The following is a 14,480-nucleotide window of genomic DNA, read 5'->3' on the forward strand; positions in this document are numbered from 1 at the left end:
GATTGAGGATGATTGTGGATGATGAGGTGGGGTGTGTGTGTGTGTGTGGGGTGTTAGTGCAAGTTTGAGTTCAGAGTGGTTACGGCTCTGGGGAAAAAACTGTTCTTGAGTACAGTACAGGCCAAAAGTTTGGACACACCTTCTCATTCAATGCATTTTCTTTATTTTCATGACTATTTACATTGTAGATTCTAACTGAAGGAATAAAAACTATGAATGAACACATGTGGAGTTATGTACTTAACAAAAAATGATGATTTGATGGTTTTTGCGACTCCACTTGGGGACGCATTTAAAGTTTTTGCAATTTTCCGGACTGACTGACCTTCATTTCTTAAAGTAATGATGGCCACTCGTTTTTCTTTAGTTAGCTGATTGGTTCTTGCCATACTGTGAATTTTAACAGTTGTCCAATAGGGCTGTCGGCTGTGTAGTAACCTGACTTCTGCACAACACAACTGATGGTCCCAACCCCATTGATAAAGCAAGAAATTCCACTAATTAACCCTGATAAGGCACACCTGTGAAGTGAAAACCATTTCAGGTGACTACCTCTTGAAGCTCATGGAGAGAATGCCAAGAGTGTGCAAAGCAGTAATCAGAGCAAAGGGTGGCTATTTTGAAGAAACTAGAATATAAAACATGTTTTCAGTTATTTCACCTTTTTTTGTTAAGTACATAACTCCACATGTGTTCATTCATAGTTTTGATGCCTTCAGTGAGAATCTACAATGTAAATAGTCATGAAAATAAAGAAAACGCATTGAATGAGAAGGTGTGTCCAAACTTTTGGCCTGTACTGTATATATACATACAATCTATGAATAATTTACATAATACATAATTTTTCACATTGTGTACAGCCTAGTGATTGATAGGTGGTGTTTTTCAGTGTGATAGTGTGATTGGCATGGCCTTATTGCCATTGCTAACCTGAAGGAGAGGGGAGAAGTGATCCCAGGTAATTGTCATTATGAGGAACACCTGTGGTGTGTGTAAATGTTAATCTTTAAAAATGTATGTGTTCCTTTTCACTAGCAATGGCACTGATTAAGACAAAAAATGTTTTGTTGCTGTTCAAAACGTGAGAAAAAAGAAAAGTATCAACAGAGTAATGTATCAACAGACAAGGTGCAGTGGTCACAGCAAAACTTCATGAGTGGTCTACCAGACCTGGCCTACCCTGGGAGGATCTTGTCACCAGCTACACTATTTGAGTGTAATTAAAGCCAGGCTGCACTGGTGGAGAGGCTCCAAAAAAGTCCCCTCTGCAGGATAACCTCCAGAAGCTGCACCCCACTGTCAAAGCAGGAGGGAACAGACAGCCATTTGGCTGGTCAAGGACACACACACACACACACACACTTACACAACTTACACAGCACACACTTACCTGTTCCTTTCCCTTCACACACACACACACACACGTTTATTTTTTTGTGTTGTATATGGCATTTTAAAATGTATGTACAGTATGTTTGTGAATATATGGGTGTATTTGTACATATGAGTGTGTTCTTTAAGTATGTATGTGTATATATGTGTATGAGTAGTCCTGGGTGGATGTGTGTATGTACAGTAGATATATCTACAGTTTTCTATTTGTATGATTTATAAATAATGCATTGATTTATTAATGTAAATTATGCTTATACTGTATTCCCACATCTCTGTGTATATGTCTTCAGCCAAAGCAGCCTCTCAGCAGAATAATCACTATCCTCAGTAAGGACATGGAAAACTAAAAGGAAAACATTTAAAGAGATAGTTCACCGATTTGAAAAAAAAAAAAAAAAAAAATGCTATTATTCCCATTAGCGGTTACAGCTTAGTTGTGCTATTTTCCTCTCTTTGTTACTGAGTGTTGGCTACTGGCTGGATGCCCCAAATGCTAATCACTGGGGTGGACCTTAATTTAAAAATAACCACCTTAATCCATTCAAACACTGTCACTTTCCAAACCTAAAATGCAAATACCGGTAACACTATAACTGAATTTTTCCTGTTATGAACATCCAGTCTCTTCTGCATTTCCTCTTTCACTTCAGGCTTGAGGAGCAGTATCCACCTCAGAGCTGGAAATGGATTGCTTGAGTTTTCTATCATTTGTTTTCCTCATTGAACACATGTTTGCATGTACCGGGACAAAAATCATAAATTACCCCTGAAAGATAGCTGGTAAGCATGTTGCGGCTAGCTTCTTTTTTTGTCTCCTCTGCTCTATCACATGTTTCACATCCCTTTCAGGCATCTGCCAAACACTGTTGTAAATGAGGACTATTGATGATATTTATTTTTAATGTCATGTTTTACACCATTTTGTGCTGTGGAAATTGTGCCGCACATCATCCAACTGAAGTCTTGTTTTTATTATTATTATTTTCTCTCACAATTTTAGTGTAATACAGTGGTTATTTTGTAAGAGTGGCAGCCAGGGGGAAGTCCACCTCAATGGTAGGAGGCTATACAGGATAGCATTTGGAGCCTCCAGCCAGTATCCAGCTCAACTTGAACTGAATTATTACACAAAGCAGCCAAAAACAAACAAACACTGATTGATTGATGTACTTTATTATCCATGTGGGAAATTCAAGCTTCTAGTGCACATAATCAGAATCAGAAATACTTTATTAATCCTCAAGGGGAAACTGGGTCAGTTATAGTTGCCCAAATTCTCAAGAAAAGAATTAAATTATAAGAAATAGAAAGAAATATGAAACATAAAAATATGTGCATTATCATTTTTTATTTATGCATTTTTTATGCATAATGTATGAGCTGTATCAAAAATATGTGCATTAAGTGCATTAAGCCTCAACGTGTGCATTAAGCCTCAACGTGTCCATTAATCCTACAAAATATTACAACAATTAATACAGATTGGAAATGTAAAAAAAAAAAAAAAGTCTACTTATATACACCTTATATACACAGGGATATTGCACTGTTGAATTGTTGTCAAGTCCCACAGGTATAAATTATTACACAGATAAATGATTAAAGCAACAGTTTAAATCGTGTACAGATATAGAGTCCTTTAACTCTGACTATCAGGGGGACTGCATGACTGTAAAAACACTGTGTACTGTAAAACACATCGACACAGTACAACAAAGTGTACTATAAATACATGAATACACATAATCGAATAATTTCTTGATTGGATCCTGGCGAGCGGACATGTCAGACCTGCCAGCAGGTACAGCTCTCTCGCCTGTGCAAGCTCGGCTCCACCCCCCACTCTGCTTCTCTCTCCTCTCCCATCTCCAAGTCATATGGTTGAGGCACTGAAGTGAGATAAGGCTGTGAGGGATGAACGAGATTCTTGTGCGATTGCTTCTTACTGGAGGAGCTCTAAGACGCTGACTAGAGAACAAACAAACAAGCAGATAAAGAAAGAAAGCAAGAAGAGAAAAGAAAAGACAGAGAAAAAAAGAGACGGAAAAAGAAAGATGAGCCTGGAACAAACAGATTCCCCCTCTTAGCTGAAATGATGGCTCCAGCCCTGGTCCTGCACGGCTCTCAGTGGACTTGAGTGGAAGACCGTGGTTTCAGCTTCTAGTGGGAATGGTTACTTGTATGAATGTGATGCAGGCTACTGCTGGAAAACATATATATTATGACATAATATATAAAAAATGGGCCCATACTACCATACATATCGTTTCACAAATTTTTAAACTTACACAAAACTTGTATAGGCTAAATCTTAGAAAGTAGACGAAAATGTATATGTTTTATTTTATTTTATTTCATTTAGGTAGGCTGTATGTGAAGCAGGTGGAGTGTATCAGCTTTCCGGAGTTCATTTGTTCATATCCATAGCTTTTCTCTCTGCAGTCCTGCACGAGGAATTTCCCCATACTGGCTTAGGAAGACAGCTACTGGAAATTCCCCAGTATGGTTGTGTGGCTGATGCGGCTTCACCTGACAGTACCGTCACGTTTAATAATCCTGCAGCATTCAGCCTTGCTCAGTCTGCATGCAGGGCACTTCCCCTGCAGGAGGCATAGGTGTGTCTGCAGGGGTAGAGAGAAACAAGCCGGTCTGATGAGTGAACACACACTGGTGTTTGATCCTTGCTTTATTTAGGAGCATATCAGTGGTTGAAGGAAGTCCCGTGGACGGAGCCGCAGTGATGCTGCTGGTACGTCGGAGAGCTCCGGATTCCTTCCAAACACCAGAGCTTCTCATCTGGACTTTTAGCGTGTAAATTCACCTTAGGGCCTACGACTCTTGCCAAGGTAAGTTGCGGGCAGCGTTGCTTGTGTAAGTCTAATACATTTAATGATCAAATATCTTCATTTCCACATATGAGGCCCTGTTCCTTTCCCTTCAACATTTTAACAACTTTCACATTTGGACACCACATATGTGAGGGGTCCAAATGTGAAAGTTGAAACGGAGCAAATCGATGCATCCAGGTGCCTGCATCATCAAAGTATTCGTTTAAAACACTTAATCGAACAGGGGGAAAAGGTACATTTTAATTCAGCTGTTAAGCCATTGAGAAATACTAAGACCCTAAAGAAAAACGGCTTAAAGGGAGAGCAGGTTAACTGGAGTCTTTCTTTCTGAAATCGAGAGTCCCATCATTTTTACCCAGTTACCGACTGATGTGGACTGCTCTGGGATTAAACGTCACTCGGCTGTTTCCTCCCTTTTCTTTTAGATTTTTAAATTAATATACAGCGGATTAGTCCTAAAATGTGACTGCCGGTGCATTACCCTCTCTATATAACAGCATCAACCAGGCTACGCCGCTTTGTCACACTCCTAAGGGATAATTCTGGGGCTAAAACATGCAATCCCAATGCGTGTGGACGACAACCATCATCCATAAACCATGGACTAATGGGTCCCAGGGATACAGGCTACAACAATGACTCACGTCTGATTTGATGACATTTGTTTAAATTGTATAATAATATATAATAATAATAATAATAATATGAAATCATTTGTTTAAATTCCACATTTTCCGCTCAGGATGTCCTAATTTCAGAGAAATGCATGCTGAAATTTTGTATTAGGTAATAAATGTTGCCCTGTTTACTATCTCGCAAGATGTATAAAACACCCAGAACTGTGCAAAAGATAGATATCTTTTTTATTATTATTATTTTTAATTAATTAATTAATTAATTCATTCATTCATTCATTCATTAACTTTATTTCTTTATTGTGTGGTAGTTTCCACTGTATAATTGTGTTTCTTGGTTACTACTTTGATGAAAAGACCATGGCAATATAAGAAGCTATTCTCCATCATCAAAGGTCTCACATTGTGTCCATGCTAATGAACAGCTCATTCTTGCCAACACCTTGACTTGTGAAAATGGAGAAGTAATTAGCATATGCAGTGTTTCACTGAGCTCTGTGAGATACGCAGAGATTGTGTGTAATACCTCGTACACATGGATGAATATAACATAGGCTATCATAGTAATTCATACAAATAACATAAATCTGATGTTCTCAATTGAACTCTGATTAGATTTCTAATTGCTTTACATTTTTGGGATGTCTGTTTCACACCATTAGCCTTTGTGTGATAGTAGAGAAAAGGAGATGCTAAAATATCCATTTTGCCAGTCTATTGTGGTCTTCCACATTAAAAATTAAATACATATGGAACCATATTGCACTATTACTGCACTAGTACAGGGTTATCTCAGATCCATACCAAAGATGTGCAAATGGTGGATGTCATGAGTATTTTATCTGGTAGCCTACACCATATAAATGTAATGTAGCCTAGTACTGGAATAATGAAACATTCTCTGTCATCACAGGTCTCCTACAGTGTCCATCCTAATGAACTGCTCTTACTTGCAGATGCATAAGAAGGTCATGGAACATTTTTCAGAAAGATTTTTTACATGCACATGCCATGACCTGCATCATCCTGTACTCATTATAGATCAGTATTGTATAGTGGTTTCTTCCTTTCATTCATTTCAGAGTATTTAAAAGAGTAGCTGGCTCATTAACACTTAATTAGCTGTTATTGGGCTTAGGGTGTATGGTACACCACGGAAAAATGGGATGCTTTCTGGTTTACTGTGCATTTTCATGTGCAATTAATGGTAGATATTCATACTTAAGCTTGCTTGGCATCCCTAGAAATTACAAAATCGTATACACAGTCTACAAGAAAGGAATACTATACTTTGGTTTACAAGTGTGAGGGCAGACAGCTTAGTGGATGCATTACAAGATTAAAATACACCAATGCATTGCAGCTCACAGGCCTTCCTTTCAGTGTCCAGTACACACAAACACAAGTGAGAGTAATAAGAATTAATTGCACTACTAAATGTGTAACAATCATATGACAAATAGGTAATATACAAAACTGTGTATTGCAAACACGTACAAATGAAAGACAGCCTAACAAACCAACAGAGATAAACAGTGTAGGGGACTGCTAGACATCACATGGCATAGAAAACACAGTTGGGTTGGGTAAAGTTTTATTTTTTCTGTGTGTGTGTGTGTGTGTGTGTGTGTGTGTGCGTGCGTGCGTGCGTGCGTGCGTGCGTGCGTGCGTGCGTGCGTGCGTGCGTGCGTGCGTGCGTGTGTGTGTGTGTGTATGTATGTGTGTACCTAGGGAACTGGTAAGGAGGATCATAAATTTAGGGGGAAGAGCAGAAGGTTGCATATGTGATTGTGGATTTAGGGGTAGGGTGTTTAACACAACAAAATATGACATGATACATAAATATATGTAAATAAGAACATATTACCTATATTAATAACAGCAGTAGTTATAAGTAGTTATAAGTGGTGACATAAAAAAATGCAGCAACTATATGAATAAATGTGAACAAAAACCTGTAAATAATATTTGACAGTAAACGAATAATAATTAATGCAGTAGCCATAAATAACCACAGTGGAACAATGAGGAAAAGTAGATGAGCAGGTAACAGGAAACTGAGTACATTTGTTTAGATACATGAATTCTGATATTTTTACCATGATCACTTGACAAGTGATAATAAACATAGTCTGACCTCCATGTGCTCTCCTTTGACACAGATTCAGCGAAACAGGTTATATTTTCTCCCTAAAGTTGTGATCATGTGATGATGTCTGATTCAATTCATTTTTTGATTTTGATACAAAGGCATTAGTCCGGGAGCCGGGGGGGTGGACCTTGTTGCGTCGGTAAAAGTTTTTTTCTCAGCTGATTCTTGTAGCTTGGGGTCTCCTCTTAAGAATTCAAGAGGGTGCCGAGTGATATCCCTTGAGCATTTTTAGTTATTAACCCCTTAATGCCCGAAACACTAAAATCCCAGAAAAATAGAGATTTATGGTGTTTAATTCAAAATGCTTGATCTAGATGCATCAAATATGCTTTCAACAATGCTTATACATTACAGTGGATATGTACAATGTATTTGATTTTAGATTGGGGCATTTTTAGATATTAAGCCCTTCATGCCCAAAACACCAAAATACCATAAAATTAAAATTTATGACATTTTATGCACAATAATCAAGTCAAATACATCAAATCTGCTATGTAATGTTTTTTTTTTTTTTTTTTTTTTTTTTATGTTTATATGGAAGTTGTCATGTACAGCATGTACATCTACTATTGTGGCCCAATGATACAACCCAGCCAAAATGTGACTGAGGTCCCAGAAGCACAGACAGAGATGAGAACCAAGTTTACAGGACATTATTTATAAAATAAACTCAATCTAAATCCTATCTAACCTAGTTAGTGTGGTGTGTATGGGTGCCTTGGCCAGTGTGAATGGAGTTTGTGCAATGCTATGCTTGCTGACCCCTATCTCCCTGACATCTCTAGTGACTGACTTGATACTGTATTGATAGTATCTGTCAAAGATGAGGTACACGTCACTGTATGACAGGTCCAAAGAAGGGCTGATCCATTTAAACATCGCACAAAAAGTAAGGAAATTTGTGTTTGGTAGATTATTTCTTTGTTGTAACAATGCTTCTTGGCAATAAATCTTATACTGTTGGAAAGCCTCTTTATTTCCCTTTGAAATGGTGCCACATTTGTGAGGAACATGCATTCGTGGGATGAGCAGCAGAGCTGAGGATGTGGGTTGTGCCCTTGAAAAATTTGCCAAATCTCCTCTGCCAAAGCCAAAAAGCTGATTGTGCCGTTGACTCTTGTTTGGTGTTTGGTGGATTGGATGATTGAGGTTTGAAGAAACAAGACGTAGGCCTCTAGTTTCGCAGACCTGGCAAGGCGGGGGCGTAGCGCAGATGCACTTCGCCAACTGGGTGTGGCCAGGTGGATGTTCCAAGTTTGGCACGCCGTTCTCGGTGGCGCAAGTACTCCGCCATCCCTCCTACCGGCGGAGGGGAGGAGAGAAGGCGTGGAGTGGGTTTGACACAGCCGATTCACATTTAACCAATCAAATGAGCCCCTGTCCTTGCCTTTAAAATGCGCTGCGTGAAGGCGTAATGAAAGTTTACACAGCTGACATGGAGGTCTATTGCCGCAGGCGGAGTGGAACTCAGGAGACAGGCGCGGAGCGGAGACCGGCGAGCAGTGCGCACACGTCACCAAAACCTCACAGGCAGGCTTCCGGAAAGTCAGACACATGAACGATGCAATAAATACCGACAAAAAACACTATTCAATGCTAAGATCACAATCAGCACATACATATATCTCCATATCAACTGTCCCGTCACAGCTGATGTCAGATCAAAGGAGATTGGCACCGTTTGTGCTGATTGTGAGGTTTTGGTGATGTGCGCCAGTCAGCCAAACTTCCACTGCGCCGGCTCCGCTCCGCCTTGTGTTGAAAGTAGACGTGGTTTCAGATGGCGAGTTTTTGGCGCACCTCGGCGAAGCCTTTTGGCATGAAACTGTCACTGTGCCAGGCTGAATCTGTCGGCACCTCCCCCCGCTGCGCCGCCACTCCCATCTCGGCGCATCTCGGTCTGCGAAACTTGGAAACTGTCCGCCTCTGCCGTTTCGCCGGTCGAAACTAGCTCTGCGCGGGGTTCGCCTCACTGCGCCACCCCGCGCTGCGCCGGGAAACTAGAGCCCGTATTGGCAATTTAACAATTTATTCATTTAACAAACAGGAGCCTCAGTAGCGTGTGGAGGAACCATACACAGCCACAACAGTTTGGCACCTCCTCCTCGTGCTGCTCACACACTGCTGTGGGACGCCATCCCATTCTTCAACCAGCATTTGTCACAAGTCAGCCAACGTGGTTGTATTGGTCACTCAGGCACAAACAGCACGCCCAAGCTGATCCCACAAGTGTTCAATGGGGTTGAGGTCAGGACTGCTGGCAGGCCGTTCCGTCCTCTCCACTCCCAAATTCTGGAGGTAGTCTCTGATAAACCCGCTCTGTGGGGGCGAGCGTTGACATCTTGGAGGATAGCGTTTGGTCCCAGACTGTGGAGATATAGGATTGCCGCTGGTTACAGAATCTCATCTTGATATCTTCCTGCATTGAGATTGCCTCCAATGATGACAAGCCTTGTTTTTCCAGTGAGGTAGATGCATCACAAACGGGCCTGACGGTGAGGGGCAGTCCTGGCAGCCCTATGAGACCAGAGATTGGCTGCATGCAGTCTGCTCTTGGGTGTTCTTGGGACGCCCACTTCGCGGCCTGTTGGTGCTGCCAATCAGGCACCTGATTGGCAGCACCTGGGGGTACCAGAACCCACATACTCAGCTCTGCTGCTCATCCCACAAATGCATGTTCCTTACAAATGTGGCACCATTTAAAAGGGTAATAAACAGGCTTTCCAGCGGTATAAGATTCATTGCCAAGAAGCATTGTTACAACAAAGAAATAATCTACCAAACACAAATTTCCTTACTTTTTGTGTGATGTTTATGACAGAGACATCTGCATTCCTCTTGGAGACTTTGACCTGAGGCCTGTATCACGAAGCAAGCTCAGTTTTCCTTGAATTGCTCAGACCTATCCAGCTACACTAATCAAGATTATCATGCATAAGCCGTATCACGACGCAAGTTATCAACTCGCTCATTCGATCCAGGTTTTGCCTCATCAAGAGCCGTGAATGCGCAAGGAAAAATGCACAGCGCATTTCACGGCGGAGGAGCAGCATATTATACTAAAAAATATAAATATACTATAAAAATACTTAATTATCAAATATCCTTTAATGATCTCATGTGTGTTTTCCTCTCCTACAGAATGTCAGCTCTGTATAGCAAGCAGCTGTTAGCCAGGCTGAAGTGCTGCTTCACATTAGTATTACACCCTTTCTTTCATACAAATAGTCATCGGCAAAATCTAACGGATTTGATCCTTTGACGCCATAATGCTCTCCTCATTTGGACTTGTTGTTCAATTGGATCCTAAATGATTGGGCAGGCCACGTTTTGGCAAACAGCTGATATGCAGGGTGACAGCTTTATGTAGGATAGGGCTGTAGTCAACCAAAGAAAATCTTGGTTGACTAAAGTCCTGAAATTTCGACCAAAAGTCCTAATTTTAGATTAATTAACTGGGCAGTAGGCTACCTGATAGCCTTGTCCGCCTAAATGAATTATAAATAAACATAAACAACTAGTATTTTTGGCCTAATTATTTTGCACTGAATAACACACTGGAGTCGGTCGGCTCTGACAGCGCTGCATCACGTGCACCTACGCAATATCATAGCCTATGATTTCCAAAAATAGTACTATGTCAACTAGTGACATCAGCACAAGAACTGTTGAGGTATACGCAACATAATTTAGACATTCGTTTTTGTCATGTGTTATAATAATTGACAGGACCTTCCACTATTACTCCAGCCTGCACTGTGCGTGTCCTCGCACAGAGCGAGGCTGAATTGCCCGGTGCAATAAAACCGACAACGTCCTGCGTGATATCATTTTTTTCTGTTGTTTGCAAAGTTTGCATTCGACTTTTTTTCCATCTGTTTTGGGAAAATGCTGCCACACGATGTCTTTGACATAGTAGAGGACTAAATGTTCATTAAACGTTCTTAATTAAGCAAATATTCGGAAAACCAGGCCTAATTTTTTCTTCAGTTCAGAACATACGGGCCTACCTATCTGTCTCCGCCAGTGGGTTGGGCTAATCCAAAACTGTGAAAACAAGGGGGGGTGTTCTGAAGACAGACTGTTACCTGTGAAACAGGGTGTTCTGAAAACACCCACATTACTCCTGATAAAATTAACACAGCAAATAATCAACCAATCAGATTTTGGTCGACCAAGAACGTATCGACCAACAAATCGACCAGTCCACTAAGAGATTACAGCCTTAATGTAGGATTCAATCCTATCCTAAAAGTTAGCCTGCCCCGGAGCAGGCTAGCTTTCAGGACAGGTTTGGGATAGGTTTCCTATCCCAATGAGAGGTTAACCAGCTTTGTGATACAGAAAACCCGGAGTTGAGCCTGAAGTTATCTTGCTAACACCTTAATCCCGCTTTGTGATACAGGCCTCTGGAGTGAGTTCTTCAGTGTGGACTTGCAAATTTGCATTCCATCCTCAGTGAACATGGCAGCTGGGACTGGTGCCAGCTCATAGTTGAAGACATCCTCCACATGAACATCACGGTCACTAGGCAGGAGTGCTATGACCCTTGAATAAATAGCATTTAGGTCATAAACTTTGGAGTCTCCCACTTGAATGGATTTGGCTGTTGTTGCCATTGTCTAGCTATATTATGCCATGCTACCTGGGAAATAGGTTACCATGACTAAAATCTTATAATTTGGTTTTAGATCATTATGTAAATTAAGACAATTTACACAAGAAACCACAAACCATCCTGCTGCTTAGCTCACCTACTAGCCAGTCAGTAGAAATGTTTGGAAAACATACCTGATTCCCCGCTAGCATGTCAGTTAAAATAGCAGGAAAAGTGGTAAACCCTATTTTTCTGGGAAATGTTAATTGGATGTTTTGGTTCAGGATGCTCAAGATAGAAGGCCTGAAAGGGTTAATATGTATTCATCTAAAATTAAATATACTGTACATGACCAGTTTCACTAAATAAACATTGTAGAAAGCAGATTTATTTTATTTGACGTGATTATTGTGCATAAAATGTCATAAATCTTAATTTTATGGTATTTCGGTGTTTTGGGCATGAAGGGGTTAATATCTAAAAATGCCCTAATCTAAAATCAAATACATTGTACATATCCACTGTAATGTATAAGCATTGTAGAAAGCATATTTGATGCATCTAGATCAAGTATTTTGAATTAAACACCATAAATCTCTATTTTTCTGGGATTTTAGTGTTTCGGGCATTAAGGGGTTAATAACTAAAAATGCTCAAGGGATATCACTCGGCACCCTCTTGAATTCTTAAGAGGAGACCCCAAGCTACAAGAATCAGCTGAGAAAAAAACTTTTACCGACGCAACAAGGTTTGGCCAAAAATCACCTTTTGGCTCCCGGACTATATTTCTTTGTTGTAACAATGCTTCTTGGCAATAAATCTTATACTGTTGGAAAGCCTCTTTATTTCCCTTTGAAATGGTGCCACATTTGTGAGGAACATGCATTCGTGGGATGAGCAGCAGAGCTGAGGATGTGGGTTGTGCCCTTGAAAAATTTGCCAAATCTCCTCTGCCAAAGCCAAAAAGCTGATTGTGCCGTTGACTCTTGTTTGGTGTTTGGTGGATTGGATGATTGAGGTTTGAAGAAACAAGACGTAGGCCTCTAGTTTCGCAGACCTGGCAAGGCGGGGGCGTAGCGCAGATGCACTTCGCCAACTGGGTGTGGCCAGGTGGATGTTCCAAGTTTGGCACGCCGTTCTCGGTGGCGCAAGTACTCCGCCATCCCTCCTACCGGCGGAGGGGAGGAGAGAAGGCGTGGAGTGGGTTTGACACAGCCGATTCACATTTAACCAATCAAATGAGCCCCTGTCCTTGCCTTTAAAATGCGCTGCGTGAAGGCGTAATGAAAGTTTACACAGCTGACATGGAGGTCTATTGCCGCAGGCGGAGTGGAACTCAGGAGACAGGCGCGGAGCGGAGACCGGCGAGCAGTGCGCACACGTCACCAAAACCTCACAGGCAGGCTTCCGGAAAGTCAGACACATGAACGATGCAATAAATACCGACAAAAAACACTATTCAATGCTAAGATCACAATCAGCACATACATATATCTCCATATCAACTGTCCCGTCACAGCTGATGTCAGATCAAAGGAGATTGGCACCGTTTGTGCTGATTGTGAGGTTTTGGTGATGTGCGCCAGTCAGCCAAACTTCCACTGCGCCGGCTCCGCTCCGCCTTGTGTTGAAAGTAGACGTGGTTTCAGATGGCGAGTTTTTGGCGCACCTCGGCGAAGCCTTTTGGCATGAAACTGTCACTGTGCCAGGCTGAATCTGTCGGCACCTCCCCCCGCTGCGCCGCCACTCCCATCTCGGCGCATCTCGGTCTGCGAAACTTGGAAACTGTCCGCCTCTGCCGTTTCGCCGGTCGAAACTAGCTCTGCGCGGGGTTCGCCTCACTGCGCCACCCCGCGCTGCGCCGGGAAACTAGAGCCCGTATTGGCAATTTAACAATTTATTCATTTAACAAACAGGAGCCTCAGTAGCGTGTGGAGGAACCATACACAGCCACAACAGTTTGGCACCTCCTCCTCGTGCTGCTCACACACTGCTGTGGGACGCCATCCCATTCTTCAACCAGCATTTGTCACAAGTCAGCCAACGTGGTTGTATTGGTCACTCAGGCACAAACAGCACGCCCAAGCTGATCCCACAAGTGTTCAATGGGGTTGAGGTCAGGACTGCTGGCAGGCCGTTCCGTCCTCTCCACTCCCAAATTCTGGAGGTAGTCTCTGATAAACCCGCTCTGTGGGGGCGAGCGTTGACATCTTGGAGGATAGCGTTTGGTCCCAGACTGTGGAGATATAGGATTGCCGCTGGTTACAGAATCTCATCTTGATATCTTCCTGCATTGAGATTGCCTCCAATGATGACAAGCCTTGTTTTTTCCAGTGAGGTAGATGCATCACAAACGGGCCTGACGGTGAGGGGCAGTCCTGGCAGCCCTATGAGACCAGAGATTGGCTGCATGCAGTCTGCTCTTGGGTGTTCTTGGGACGCCCACTTCGCGGCCTGTTGGTGCTGCCAATCAGGCACCTGATTGGCAGCACCTGGGGGTACCAGAACCCACATACTCAGCTCTGCTGCTCATCCCACAAATGCATGTTCCTTACAAATGTGGCACCATTTAAAAGGGTAATAAACAGGCTTTCCAGCGGTATAAGATTCATTGCCAAGAAGCATTGTTACAACAAAGAAATAATCTACCAAACACAAATTTCCTTACTTTTTGTGTGATGTTTATGACAGAGACATCTGCATTCCTCTTGGAGACTTTGACCTGAGGCCTGTATCACGAAGCAAGCTCAGTTTTCCTTGAATTGCTCAGACCTATCCAGCTACACTAATCAAGATTATCATGCATAAGCCGTATCACGACGCAAGTTATCAACTCGCTCATTCGA

At 42.0% G+C, this 14,480-nt stretch overlaps 2 long non-coding RNA genes across 2 annotated transcripts; one reads left to right on the top strand and one right to left on the bottom strand.

Moving 5' to 3' along the window:
* Window positions 1-1,150: 1,150 nt before the first annotated feature.
* LOC115367501 (uncharacterized) lies at window positions 1,151-1,820 on the top strand. Its single transcript, XR_003928925.1, has 2 exons — window positions 1,151-1,336; window positions 1,706-1,820. It is a non-coding gene; the product is annotated as an uncharacterized LOC115367501 (long non-coding RNA).
* A 40-nt stretch (window positions 1,821-1,860) lies between these two features.
* On the bottom strand, window positions 1,861-9,956 carry LOC115367500 (uncharacterized). Its single transcript, XR_003928924.1, has 3 exons — window positions 9,890-9,956; window positions 8,686-8,687; window positions 1,861-1,871 (listed from the first exon to the last, which is right to left on the bottom strand). It is a non-coding gene; the product is annotated as an uncharacterized LOC115367500 (long non-coding RNA).
* Between the last annotated feature and the right edge of the window lie 4,524 nt (window positions 9,957-14,480).

This window comes from Myripristis murdjan, chromosome 11, assembly GCF_902150065.1.
Source record: "Myripristis murdjan chromosome 11, fMyrMur1.1, whole genome shotgun sequence".
Classification (NCBI taxonomy): Eukaryota; Metazoa; Chordata; class Actinopteri; order Holocentriformes; family Holocentridae; genus Myripristis; species Myripristis murdjan.